The following is a 14,007-nucleotide window of genomic DNA, read 5'->3' as shown; positions in this document are numbered from 1 at the left end:
TTTTCACATTGTTTTACATTGTAGTAATATATTTATTATTATTATTATTATTAATATTGTTGTGTTTTTGCATAATGGTAATGAGAATTTTGGGAAATGTGAAAAAAAAATCTTAATGGTCGTAAATGGGTTCCATTTTCTTTATGGAAAATAAAAATTTGTATTTCTTTCTTTTGATTTGGGGGTGAAATATGACCCAGCCATATTCTTGACATTTCTTTATATATGGCATTTACAAAAAGCTGAATGCCGCCGCATTACTCCCACAATCCCTAGGCCACAGAAAGAGAAAGCAAAAGAGGAAAATAGACACTTCCTATTTCAAAACAGTAAACCAGATCCTTCATGAGAGAAAGAAGTTGTACTTCAGCAAGCACTCCCTCTTTATCTCTTTCAATAAAACAGGAGATATCCATCCTTTGAAAAGAAAGGATTAGAAAAGATTCAGATAAACTATCGGAGAGAAAGAAAGCATGAGGTATAAAGGACAAAGATAAAAGAGAAAGAAAAGAGGATTAGAAAAAGGAGGAATCATAAGAAGGAATGAAGATAGATGTGGACAGTGAATTCTAACTTGCTGTCTTGCCTCGACCTGATAACGTCCTCTCACACTCTCACTGCTCAGCTGCTCCACGCTAAAGTTCATGCACCTTAAAACAAACCGCTTTAGGTCAACTGAGGAAACTGGAACACTTATTTTATTGCTCAGTTTAATAACTGCAATCATGCTTATGTAAATACAGACTGTGATTTTTAGATATTAAAGCAAATCCGTGACATTTTTCATTAGTCAATTTTAATCATATATCATATACATTGTAAAAAAAAATATATATATATATATATATTATCTATAAATAAAACAAAGATTATGAGAATACATTTTACAAGAAAATACCATTTCAGTCTTTCTACTTCAAAATGTTTAATATGTTATTTGCTGTTTCTTTGTAATTAATAGTTAGTAATAGTAGCAGCAAAAAAGTGCTGATCTGAGAAATTATTTTGTATTCAAATATAACATTTGAGGTTAGGAAAAAGCCTAACAAGAATATAAAATAAGAAGAATGAAGGAAGAAAAAGAATGCATGAGTGGGAGAGAGAGGCATATCTAATAGTATTAAAAACCTCAAATACAGCAGGGACTCCCCAGCCTCTTTCAACTGCAGTATGTCAGAGAAGATTATTCCCAAACCAGGAAGACAGAAAGAGGGAAATGGGAGGAGAGAAAGAGGCTACTTATTATTAGCTTTCTGCCTCTTATTTACATTGTGGCACATGAAAAATCAGTTTACACAAAAACACCACAGGAAAAAGAGAGATTCAAAGAGAGATCCAGAGTGAAAGGTGAAGACAGGTCCAGAGTAACAAGTGGAGCGAGATTCAGTATGAGAAGTGAAGTGAAACTTACATTAAGCTTGAGCCATTCCTGTAACTCAAACAGTAAAGCATGGCACTAGCAATGCCAAGGTCATGAGTTTGATTCAGAGAGGATGCATAAACTGATAAAATGTATATCTTGAAAGTAGCGTAGGATAAAAGCATCTGTTAGTTCACCCAAAAATGAACATTCGCTGAAAATTTACTCAGGCCATCCAAGGTGTAGATGAGTTTGCCTCTTCAGGGGAACAGATTTGGAAAAATGTAGCATTACATCACTTGCTCACCAAAGGATTCTCTGCAGTGAATGGGTGCCGTCAGAATGACATCACACTAATCCACACTACTCCGGTCCATTGAATAACATCTTGCGAAGTAAAAAACTGCATGCTTGTAAGACACAAATACATCAAGATGTCCATAATCCATAATATTGCTTTCTCCACTGAAAGTCATTTTGTCTGAATCAGGAGAGAAATGTGCACCGATCAAGCACCATTTAAAAGCGAAAAACAGTCCAAAACAGTTCTAAACAAATATGCTGCTGGAATATTGATGTGAGAGGACAACAAGGATGGATTTTCACATTATTATAGACTATAGACAAGTATTTTGGCCTGAAGCAATGGTTTAAATTAAAAAAATCTTAAAGTGCCCCATTATGCCATTTCGAATATTGCCTTTCATGCAGTGTGTAATGTAGCTGTATGAGTATAAACGATCTGCAAAGTTGTAAAGCCGAAAGTGCACGATAAATAAAGTTACTGTCTTCCAAAATGAAGAATCGACTCTGTACAGCCTAAACGAGTCATTAGTAATTCGAATCCCACTTCCATGATGGCTACACGTCACAAGGTAACACATTTGCATAATTCCCGCTTATGTTCTACGTTGGCCGGCCGCAAACAACTTGACCCCGCCAACAAACACGTCATTTACTGACGACTGCTTCTCTAATCTCGGGGATTTCAACACGGGATTCATAAAACGCTTGCTCTTGAAAGATGGCTCAGTACTCAGTTTATTTGGACCAGCTGGCTTCACTGAATCACAACCTGTAAGCGTGATAAATAATAGATGTTTATATTTTCTATCGAGTGTTCAAAATACGGAACTATGGCAATGGGTGTATCGTTTCCGACATGCGCTCTATGCGGTAGACCAATCACAACAGACTGGGCCATCTGACCAATCAGAGCAGAATAGGCTCACGGAAAGGAGGGGTTTAGAGAGACTGAATCTTAGAACTGCTCCGACCGAATCATTTGAGAATCGTTGGAAAATGAGGTGACATTAAATGAATATTTTGAGAAAACTAAAGCATTTTTTTGACCTTGCATGCATGTAATCCTATTGTAGGAGACTCCCGAAACATTATTAGGAACCTTAAAAATGGCATAATAGGGGCACTTTAATGATGGATCTGTTTCTTACAAACCAGCTTTTCACTTCACAAGCTATTAACCCTTTCATTAAACCTTTATAAATGATCTTGATCATGATCAATAACGTGAGATGGGCGCCGCCATGTTTGTTTGCGCTGCAGTTCAGAGAGTCCTGTCAGTCGGATTTACAGCACGTAAATGTATCAGTTTCTCCTGAAATACATGTGGGTTACTTGTGGATTATTGTGATGTTTTTATCAGCTGTTTGGACTCTCATTCTGACGGCACCCATTCACTGCAGAGGATCCATTGGTGAGCAGGTGATAATACTAGTAATGCTAAATTTCTCCAAATCTGTTTTGATGAAGAAACAAACTCATCTGCATCTTGGATGGCCTGAGGGTGAGTATATTTTCAGCAAATTTTCATTTTTGGGGTAAACTATTCATTCAAAGGGAGATTCAGAGTGAGATGTGCAGTAAAATTCACATTGAGACTTGAACAACAAACACTAAACGGAACAGCAACACATTACACTGAAGATCACTGTACAGACACACACACAGTTTAACAACACACTCTGTTCAACAAGTTCTTAAGCTCTATAATTACTATTATCATATTTCTAAATGATCACAAGCCCCTTATCAGCTCATTAACCCATCAGAAGTTATTCCAGAGACTCTCTGAGGAGACAAATTAACTACTGTAGAAATGTTTAGGATCACAGGGATTCCTACATCATCCTCAGTCTGTTCTTTTTTTCTGTAATAATATTCAAATCTCTCCTTATCATCAAGAGTTCAGTAGCAAATCAGCATAAATTATATCCTCCACAGAGAGAAGACAATTATTTTCAGTGCTTTTCTGAAAATGCTAAAATTATAGCAGTCTATAAGCTGGGATCTCAGGTACAACTGTATCAGATATTGTCTGTCAATATGACTAAGTCTTTGTGTCTCTATCTCGGGCTTTTCTTTTAAAGAAATTAATACTTTTATTCAGTAAGGATGCATTAAATTAAACAAAAATGATGGTAAAACATTTATAATTTTACTAAAGATTTCTATTTTAAATAAATGCTGTTTTTTAATTTTCTATTCATTAAAGAATCCTGAAAAAAGTATCATATTTCCACAAAAATATTAAGCAGCATAACTGTTTTCAACATTGATAATAATAAGAAATGTTTCTTGAGCAGAAATCAGCATATCAGAATAATTTCTGAAAGATCATGTGACACTGAAGACTGGAGTAATGATGCTGAAAATTCAGCTTCCCCTTCTAGGGAACTCGCTCTGCATCCTCTAGCAGACACTATGGGGACTGCCGCCAGCAGGACCGGTGTCTGAAGCACGTGTGAAACAACTCCAATCTCATTGGCCCACGTAGTCCGTGGCGTCACAGGCGGGCACCCGGAAGTATTAGAGGGCACCTGCCGAACACATCATCAACTTTTGTTGTCTTCAGGAGCCGTTTGTTTGACAGTGCGTGTGAAAGCGTTATGGAGAAACCAAGGCAAGTGAGCATTTTAGAAAGTGTGTGCCTCCGTGTCCAAGGTTTCTGACACCCGAGGACACACTCGATCTATGGGTTATGTGTCTTGGTGATGAGCACATGCGTTTGGTGCTCGAGGGCTCTGAATGTGCTCATTGTGAGAATTTCAAATAAGAAAGCTCCATTCGTGTTTGTCCCTCTTCTCGAGGGATGAGGGACAAGCATCTGCATCTCGTAGTTCAGGTTCCGCTGCTGCCAAGGCACGGCGAAGTCTCAGATTGCGGGGTTCGCAGGTTGAGCTTGCAGAAAAGTTTGAGAAGGGTATGAACCTTTCGAAAGCTTCTGCTGTGAGCTCGGGCGCTCAGCGTGATCCAGACTAGGGCTGGGACAATAAATCGATGCATCGCGATTCGTGGATTGATTCTGAGATTTTCGGAATGCATCGTGATTCTCTCTCGAATCGATTCAGCTGTTTGGACTCTCATTCTGACGGCACCCATTCACTGCAGAGGATCCATTGGTGAGCAGGTGATAATACTAGTAATGCTAAATTTCTCCAAATCTGTTTTGATGAAGAAACAAACTCATCTGCATCTTGGATGGCCTGAGGGTGAGTATATTTTCAGCAAATTTTCATTTTTGGGGTAAACTATTCATTCAAAGGGAGATTCAGAGTGAGATGTGCAGTAAAATTCACATTGAGACTTGAACAACAAACACTAAACGGAACAGCAACACATTACACTGAAGATCACTGTACAGACACACACACAGTTTAACAACACACTCTGTTCAACAAGTTCTTAAGCTCTATAATTACTATTATCATATTTCTAAATGATCACAAGCCCCTTATCAGCTCATTAACCCATCAGAAGTTATTCCAGAGACTCTCTGAGGAGACAAATTAACTACTGTAGAAATGTTTAGGATCACAGGGATTCCTACATCATCCTCAGTCTGTTCTTTTTTTCTGTAATAATATTCAAATCTCTCCTTATCATCAAGAGTTCAGTAGCAAATCAGCATAAATTATATCCTCCACAGAGAGAAGACAATTATTTTCAGTGCTTTTCTGAAAATGCTAAAATTATAGCAGTCTATAAGCTGGGATCTCAGGTACAACTGTATCAGATATTGTCTGTCAATATGACTAAGTCTTTGTGTCTCTATCTCGGGCTTTTCTTTTAAAGAAATTAATACTTTTATTCAGTAAGGATGCATTAAATTAAACAAAAATGATGGTAAAACATTTATAATTTTACTAAAGATTTCTATTTTAAATAAATGCTGTTTTTTAATTTTCTATTCATTAAAGAATCCTGAAAAAAGTATCATATTTCCACAAAAATATTAAGCAGCATAACTGTTTTCAACATTGATAATAATAAGAAATGTTTCTTGAGCAGAAATCAGCATATCAGAATAATTTCTGAAAGATCATGTGACACTGAAGACTGGAGTAATGATGCTGAAAATTCAGCTTCCCCTTCTAGGGAACTCGCTCTGCATCCTCTAGCAGACACTATGGGGACTGCCGCCAGCAGGACCGGTGTCTGAAGCACGTGTGAAACAACTCCAATCTCATTGGCCCACGTAGTCCGTGGCGTCACAGGCGGGCACCCGGAAGTATTAGAGGGCACCTGCCGAACACATCATCAACTTTTGTTGTCTTCAGGAGCCGTTTGTTTGACAGTGCGTGTGAAAGCGTTATGGAGAAACCAAGGCAAGTGAGCATTTTAGAAAGTGTGTGCCTCCGTGTCCAAGGTTTCTGACACCCGAGGACACACTCGATCTATGGGTTATGTGTCTTGGTGATGAGCACATGCGTTTGGTGCTCGAGGGCTCTGAATGTGCTCATTGTGAGAATTTCAAATAAGAAAGCTCCATTCGTGTTTGTCCCTCTTCTCGAGGGATGAGGGACAAGCATCTGCATCTCGTAGTTCAGGTTCCGCTGCTGCCAAGGCACGGCGAAGTCTCAGATTGCGGGGTTCGCAGGTTGAGCTTGCAGAAAAGTTTGAGAAGGGTATGAACCTTTCGAAAGCTTCTGCTGTGAGCTCGGGCGCTCAGCGTGATCCAGACTAGGGCTGGGACAATAAATCGATGCATCGCGATTCGTGGATTGATTCTGAGATTTTCGGAATGCATCGTGATTCTCTCTCGAATCGATTCTGAGCTTAGTTTTTAACAGCAGATGGCTCTCTAGGCTATTTTTGAACCGCACACTCAAATGCTCACGAAGAAGAGCGCTTATGCATTCGGCTGAGTAATGCAAGTGGTTAAATGTACTTGCACATCGGCTTTTATGATGCGAGATTAATGTAAACACAGCCCACTGTGAACATCCTTGTAATTCGCTTCAACCTTTTTGAACTTTATGAATGATTATTTTAGGTTCAAGTGGTGCGTGTGTAAGGAACTGGAAGCAAGCAGAATACAGCTATTTCTACAGCACACAGTGCCATCTGCTGTTAAAAACTAAACTCACAATCGATTCAAAAGAGAAACGCGGTGCCTTCGTAAAATCTCAGAATCGATGCAGAATAATTTCTCGATTCACGATGCATCGATTTATTATCCCAGCCCTAATCCAGACGCTCTTTCTCTTGGGTTATCGGATCCTGCGGATAGCGCTATATTGGGCTCATTTAGTGAGAGTGAGGACATGGAGATGTGATTGGCAATGGCGATGATAGTGTGAGCACTGAATCCTCCCAACCTAACTCCAGCTCCGCATACGGGGAAATGCTGGGAGTAATGGTGCAAGCCACTAAGAGGCTTGATTTAGTCTGGTCACGTGAAAGGCAGAAGCCTGCCCGTGGCAGATTACACGAGCACTTTCTGGCCAGTCATGACCTCCCCTCCCCCAGGAGTCTCCCCTTTCTTCCCAACCACCACACGGAGTTAGTGAGATTGTGGGACAGTCCATATTCAGCTCGGCATGTTTTTCAGGATGCAGATTACGCTTATCTTGAGGGTATGGCTGAGCGTGGATACGCGGAGATGTCTACTGTGGAGGAAATTCTCGAAGGCTTTCTCTCCTAGGGTGGGTCGGCTCTGCCATCCAGACCACCTCGCATCTGAATGGCAGGGGGTATGTGGCAGCAGGTCAAGCTGTCAGAGCCTTGCACATAGTGGCTGTGTTACAAGCTTACCAAGTTGTCTTGCTTAAAGATCTAGATGAGGGCAAGGGTTTGTCACAGGCAGTTGAGGAACTGCGCCGCCTCACAGACCTGGCTCTTCACGCCACTAAGCAGACTGCTTCTGCCAATGGTTGTGTGATGGCAGCAATGGTGGCTACATAGAGGCATTTGTGGTTAAATCTCGAGGACATAGGGAGGAAGGAGAAAGCCTTTCTTCTTGGTGCTCCGTGATCGCCTTCCGGGCTTTTTGTCACCTCTGCTGAGGCGGTGGTCGAGAAGTTCAAGGAGGTGAAGTTGCAGTCCGCTGCCTTCAGGAAGCTCATTCCCCGCCATCCCAAGTCTTTCTCTAAAACTTCTGAGGGGGCTGGTCTATCTCGATCTGAGGATCATAGAATCAGAAGAGTAACGTGGCCACTCACGCCCCTCCTCCCTCTAGGAGTCGGGCGTGTGCTAAGAGGAAGAGAGTGGATCTCAGGAAGGTGTTGGATGAGAAGCATTACGGTTCTAAATCGCGCTCTGATTCTAACACTTCTTGATGCTTCCTTAGTGGTCGGGCTGTCCCCTTTATCAAGTAGGCAGCCCCCTGAGCCTCTTTCTAGCCTTTTTTTCCCTTATTAGGGTTTTAAATAGATGGTCTACTTCCCTTACCCCTTAACCTTAGTCAGGTAGTAGGTGTGGGCTGCCCCCCCTACTGGTTTTTAAAGTGGGCTGTCCCCCTGGGCCCTGCATGGTGCTTTGGCTCATTGTAACATAGCCTTCTGAGGATAGCTGTGTTCTTAGCTTGGTTTATGGGATGACCCTCCCGATTGGCTGGGTTCCCCATTTTTCTGAGTTATGTTAGTAGCCCCAGGTGTCAGTGGCTTGCCCCCTTTCTGAGGAAAGGTTTGGTGTATGTCTGTTGCTTCCCTTGGTGATCTCTCACCTGGTGAACAGGCATGTGCAGCGGCATGGCTGAGTGGGCATTTCGTTCCTCATAGTGTCCGTTAGAGGATGCAGTGCGAGTTCCCTAAAAGGGGAACATCTCTGGTTCCCATGGTAACCATGGTTCCCTGAGAGGGAATGAGACACTGCATCCCCTCGCCATACCTAGGGCTTGCCTGTTTTCACGTCTCCTTCAGACGACCAAGTTGGTAATGTGTTCGGCAAGCACCCTCTTATACTTCCGGGTGCCCGCCTGTGACGTCACAGGCTACGTGGGCCAATGGGATTGGAATTGTTTCACACATGCTTCAGACAATGGTCCTGCTGGTGGCAGTCCCCATAGTGTCCGCTAGAGGATGCAGCGTCTCATTCCCTCTTGGGGAACAATGGTTACATGCGTAACCAGAGAAGTCTGCATCACAGAAATAAATGACAATTTAAAATATATTGAAATAGAAATCAGTTATTTAAATTTGCAATAATATTTCATAATAAGCATAAGAGAACTGTTTTTAAAAAGAATATATATGAGCAAATTAGATGTAAATACAATAAATATTTAAGAAAAACAAATTCAGTTCAACATATGTAAAATCAAGGACACTGAGTTGCTCAGTAATTGGTTTAGGATCACAATGAGAGAGTAAAATGAAGGCAAATTCATCACTCATTTTGTGGTAAATTGTGTTTTCACAGTCAAGCTTTTAACATCTGCTGCTAGAAAGAACGCATGCAGTTTGAAGTTTGAATATGCAGCAGATGTCCTGTTCCTCTGCACCAATCAGTGATGACAGTATTTGCATATTCTAATATTTTGCTTCACAATTATTAAAAGGGAAATTTGACACATTTTGCTAAATAATCTGATTAATCTAATTGGTCTATCTTAAACCTTACCATTCTCACATCAGTGTACATCTCGTTCTCTATGAGCTGTGCATGAAAATCAACAATCAAGTTTCCCACAATTTGTCTGTGTAAACCCATCTTGTACTGTATATACAGTACAGTACAATATGCCACTTTCAGTAGCTTCCATGTATACCATTTTTGCCTGGCAAGCACAAAAGTGAAACTCTGCAAGGGGACAAATATTGCTCACAACATAATGCAGGTGTCAGTTAAATGTACAAAATCCACACAACAGACCATTTAGTCCAGTTTACGGTCTAAATCCAGTGGCCCTCAGAGGTCTGCATTGCTGTTCACTGACCATTAGCCTGTGCATTAAACACTCTCCATAGGGATAATTACCCATACACTACAGAGAGACATAGGCAAACGAAGCCATTGAGCACCCACTCTGCTACATCTCTAACTCACTAACACAGACAGTGATTAAATCACTGGAGGCTGACGAGTCTCTGTCAAGGAGGTCTATAGAGACTTTCGCACCGGGTAGTAATAGGAACTCAGTTATAAGAACTAGCCACCAAGGCGATCCCTCGAGAACTAAATTTACCCCTAGGGCCATTTTTTTGGTTGCATCCACACCGCCAGTAGGAATTTTGAAGTGATGTAGCGTAATAGTTGGGAAGTGCCTGGGCTTCGGTGTTGGTCCATCTATCACTGCTTTCCCTGTTTGTGGAGTTATTTCATGGAGTAAGCATTGTAAACTCTGTGTTAACACGGCTTTAAAAAATGGCGGGTGCCGGTGTTTTGTATGCCATGCATTTGGCCAATCAACATACACTTACATCACATGTAGTTCCTAATATGCTGGGTTAGACCTTGCTCTGAAGTAAGAACTAATTTAGTCCCCCTAAAAGACATTCCTATAACCTAAATCATTCCCAGTTCATGCAGTGCAAAGATAATAAAATAAAATAATATGTTGATTGAAAAAAAATGTCAAATTGTCATAAATGTTCAAAATTACTTTCAAAGTTGCTTTCTTTGTGATATTTTAATGTTAAGGTTAAAAATTGGTGTTTAAAAACCATTGAAAATCAAATCAAATAAAAACTAAATCAAATAAAATAAAAATTATAAAGTATTGTAAATTGTAGTCCATGGTTCTTTTCAAAGTTCCTTTCTTTTTTAGTTTTTAATAGGCAAATTAGGAAATTTAAAAAATGCAAAACTTAATCAAATAACGTTCAGTAATAAGTAATAAAAATAAATAAATACAATAAAGTTTTTCGTGCTTAAACATGCTAAACTTTATAACGTGACCTTCATCGTCTGCACTGCCATTGGTAGTCGCTCATGCCACTGGAAATCACCAACTCTCACTGAAAATAACAGACATATGCTAAACAGCCTTTAACAGACTTTGTTGCTGCAAATCGTTTTATGCCTGAATTTCTTAACAATCCACCACTCAAACAAGTAAATCATACTCTCTTGTTCGCTGAATTTCTGTTAAACACTATAAAAACCTTTGTGGATAGCCAGCTATTGTTTTACATTTAATACAACAGAAGCGGTATTTTAGCCGCTTAGCATGGCTCTCAGCGTGTCCTGTCGTTAGCTCTTTCCTGCCTAGCTTTGGCAAGGGAAGGGTGCTGATTAAAGTTACACTGTGAAAAACATATGAAAAGCTGGCCTTTTCAGAGTTGAGGGTGAGCGGGAGAGTGAATACCGGTTTGGAAGAAAGTTCAAGTTTAGCCAGGTTGAGCATGAGTGGATGGCTGAGAGCAGCTGGCGCACTGAAGGTTTTCATTGATTGGGAGGGTTAATAGAGACATTGTGTGATAGAGGAAGTGAGGAATGGGTCCACGGCGAGTACGTTCTCAAAGTGAGGCTGGCTCCAGCTGTAAAGGGCTCATTTACAGGGCTGACGTGGCGCGACGGCAGGATCATGCAGTGCGCTAGCCTAAAGCCGTAAAACCCCTGCAGGGTACAAGCAAAGCCGGCCGACCACTGCCAACAATACTGCACTGATTACAGCTACGCCCGCTTAAAGACCGGACTCCGACGCCCACTCTACATCAGATACAGGCCTCATGATTATACCTCTCTTTCCCTCCGCTTTTTCCCTCTCTTTCTTTTTCTCTTTGTAATGTCACTTTCCTCATTGACTTTCACACTGTAACTAATTCTCCTATTCTCCTTCACTTGGGCTGCCAAATGTCCCGCATAACACAGAACCATCATGTGTTTTAGGGAATATATTTGCATTTTCATATAAGATCCATACCGTCCCATGTATTATTGTTTTACACTCAAACCATTAAAATACAGAATATAATGGAAAAACATCAAAAATGAGAAAAGAACAGACACTTTTCACATGATAACACTGGCAGTTGCTACACTGAAACAAAAACTTGTGTAGAAACAATTTCATTCAAAATTGCATGGAAATTAATAACAAAGAAACAGCAACACATTGAATTAAACATGAAATTTAGAAGTAGAAAGACTGAAATTGTATTTTCTTGTAAAACGCCTCTAATAATTATTGTTTTATTTACAACTTATTTACAACAAATAATTTTTACATTATACAATTGCAGTTACACACGTTTGTACTGTTCATCATTATTTCTATTTGTCTGACATTAAGGCAAAGTCTCCAACAAAAGTGTTTTTTCCCAGGCTAGCTTTTTTTTTTCAATTGTTTTCAATGGGAGCACTGTGATGAGGCGCTGAGTGTTTATTTCATGCTGCGCGCTCGCCACTTTTTTTTCTCCACGTCGCAAGCTGAAGAATGTTCAACTTTGGGTAAAACGCAGCACTCATTACTGTCACGTTTTAGTCAGCTAACCAATCACAGTGGAGGAGGGGCGGGACTAATACCACACGACCAACCGTCACACCCTGCTTGCACTACGACTGAACAACAATGGAGAAGTTAATATTGCTTGTCTCCGAGTATTCATGTCTTCACCAGATGGAATTCCCGGACTACCACAATATTGTTATGAAAAATAATGCTTGGAGAATCATTTCATTTGCGATGCATCTGTCATATCACTTTATCGGATAATCCGTATCATAGCAACCAGATCATCTCAACTGAAAACGCTGCGCTGCAGAAGCACTCTCATGCACTCACAGCTGGGCGTTTTCAGCTGGCTAAGAATGCTTTGGTGGACACACGGCCTAATTAAATCATTTGCTTTTATTTTGTACTATATGTTGGTATAAAAGGTACAATTCTTTGTTTAATAGAAAGTTCAAAAGAACAGCATGTATTAGAAATCTTCTCTAACTTTATACAGTAAATGTCTTTATTGTCACTTTTGACCAATTTAATGTGTTCTTAAATAAAATAAAAACATTTTGTTTTTCTTCCTTAAACATTTATTTATATATACAAATGGAGAGTGTTACTACTGATACTTATTTTCCTAAAAAAAAAAAAAAGCTTAACGAGTGCACTGTTTCTCTCTGCTGAAGTTGGGATCCCCATCACTCGCTCTCTAAACTCTAAGAGTTTAAAGAGAACTGACAGAGAGACAGACAGCAGGTTGCCCTTCAAACGACCCGAGGAGGGATGGGAAGATGCTTTCTACCAAATGATGCAAATTATAATGCAACGATATATGTTTTAATTTGACGCCTACATCAGCCAGGGAAATTATGCAAGTGATTACATTATCCTCCCCTTTGTTCACAATCTGCTCATTTTGTATTATGAAAATAACACAATGAAATAAACATCTGTGGAATTTCATCCTGACAGCAACAAACGGTGATGATATAAGACAGTTTTAATGCATCCCAGTAGCTCTTTTTCACAGCAAACACACACAGATTCATCCCCCTCTATTTCTCCCTGAAAAATGGAATAATTTACCAAACTCCATACTTGTATTTCTCATCAGTATCTAACCCTAACCTACCGTCCTGCTCTTCACCGTCATCCATCAGAAAGAGATACCTCATATATCAGTGCTGAAATGAGCTAATCAATTATTTAACACCTTATCCAACCTGAACACAAGCACAACGCCCTTCACACCAACAGTACAGTCATACAGACGTGTGCGCGCGTGTATGTGTGTGTTTTAATGAGCCAAAAAATTACTAATAAAGTTAAGAATTATTCTTACTACAGTGGTAACACTTTACAATAAGGTTAAATTAGTTCAAATTAGGTAATTATTTGGATATCATGTACTAACAATAATCAATACTCTTACAGCATTTATTAATCTAAGTTATATCTAACCTAAACTAGATATATTGGTGTTTTTATTACTGTGTGTGTGTATTAAAATTAATTTATTATGTAATATTATAACAATAAAATAATATTAATTAATTGTAATTGTATGTGTGTGTATTAAGTTCATATAGTAAATTAGAAATCAATTAGCATATAAATATAGTAATTATAACTATTTAACTATATAATTATTATTATATACTATGTATAACTGTTATTTATTTTTAAAATAATATTACAATTTATAACATTTTATATTACAATAATTAAATATATTAACATTAACCTAGAACTATTAAATGCTGTAAAATAAAATCCCTGATTAGTGTCCAGCGAAGTGGCTAATGGACTCCAGCCCTGTGGCACTCACTGATATCACTATGAAGTGCTTTAGGGTGTGTTCACACTTGTAGTTCGGTTCTCTTGGTTCGTTTGGTCCAGACCAAAAAAGAAAACGATACATTTGGTCCTGGTCCGCTTAGCGTTCACATTGCCATTTTTGACAGCGAACCTAAAGATACCGAACCTAAAGGCATAGTGATACGTTCACAACCTGATTGGT

At 39.5% G+C, this 14,007-nt stretch overlaps 1 protein-coding gene across 1 annotated transcript in view; it reads right to left on the bottom strand.

Annotated features, from left to right (window-relative positions):
- Nucleotides 1-14,007, bottom strand: part of LOC107734258 (cadherin-23-like) — a 236,996-nt gene that overhangs the window by 155,255 nt on the left and 67,734 nt on the right. The window lies entirely within an intron of this gene.

Source organism: Sinocyclocheilus rhinocerous, unplaced genomic scaffold, assembly GCF_001515625.1.
Source record: "Sinocyclocheilus rhinocerous isolate Xijiao unplaced genomic scaffold, SAMN03320098_v1.1 scaffold730, whole genome shotgun sequence".
Lineage (NCBI taxonomy): Eukaryota > Metazoa > Chordata > Actinopteri > Cypriniformes > Cyprinidae > Sinocyclocheilus > Sinocyclocheilus rhinocerous.
This window is presented reverse-complemented; position numbering and strand designations above follow the sequence as displayed.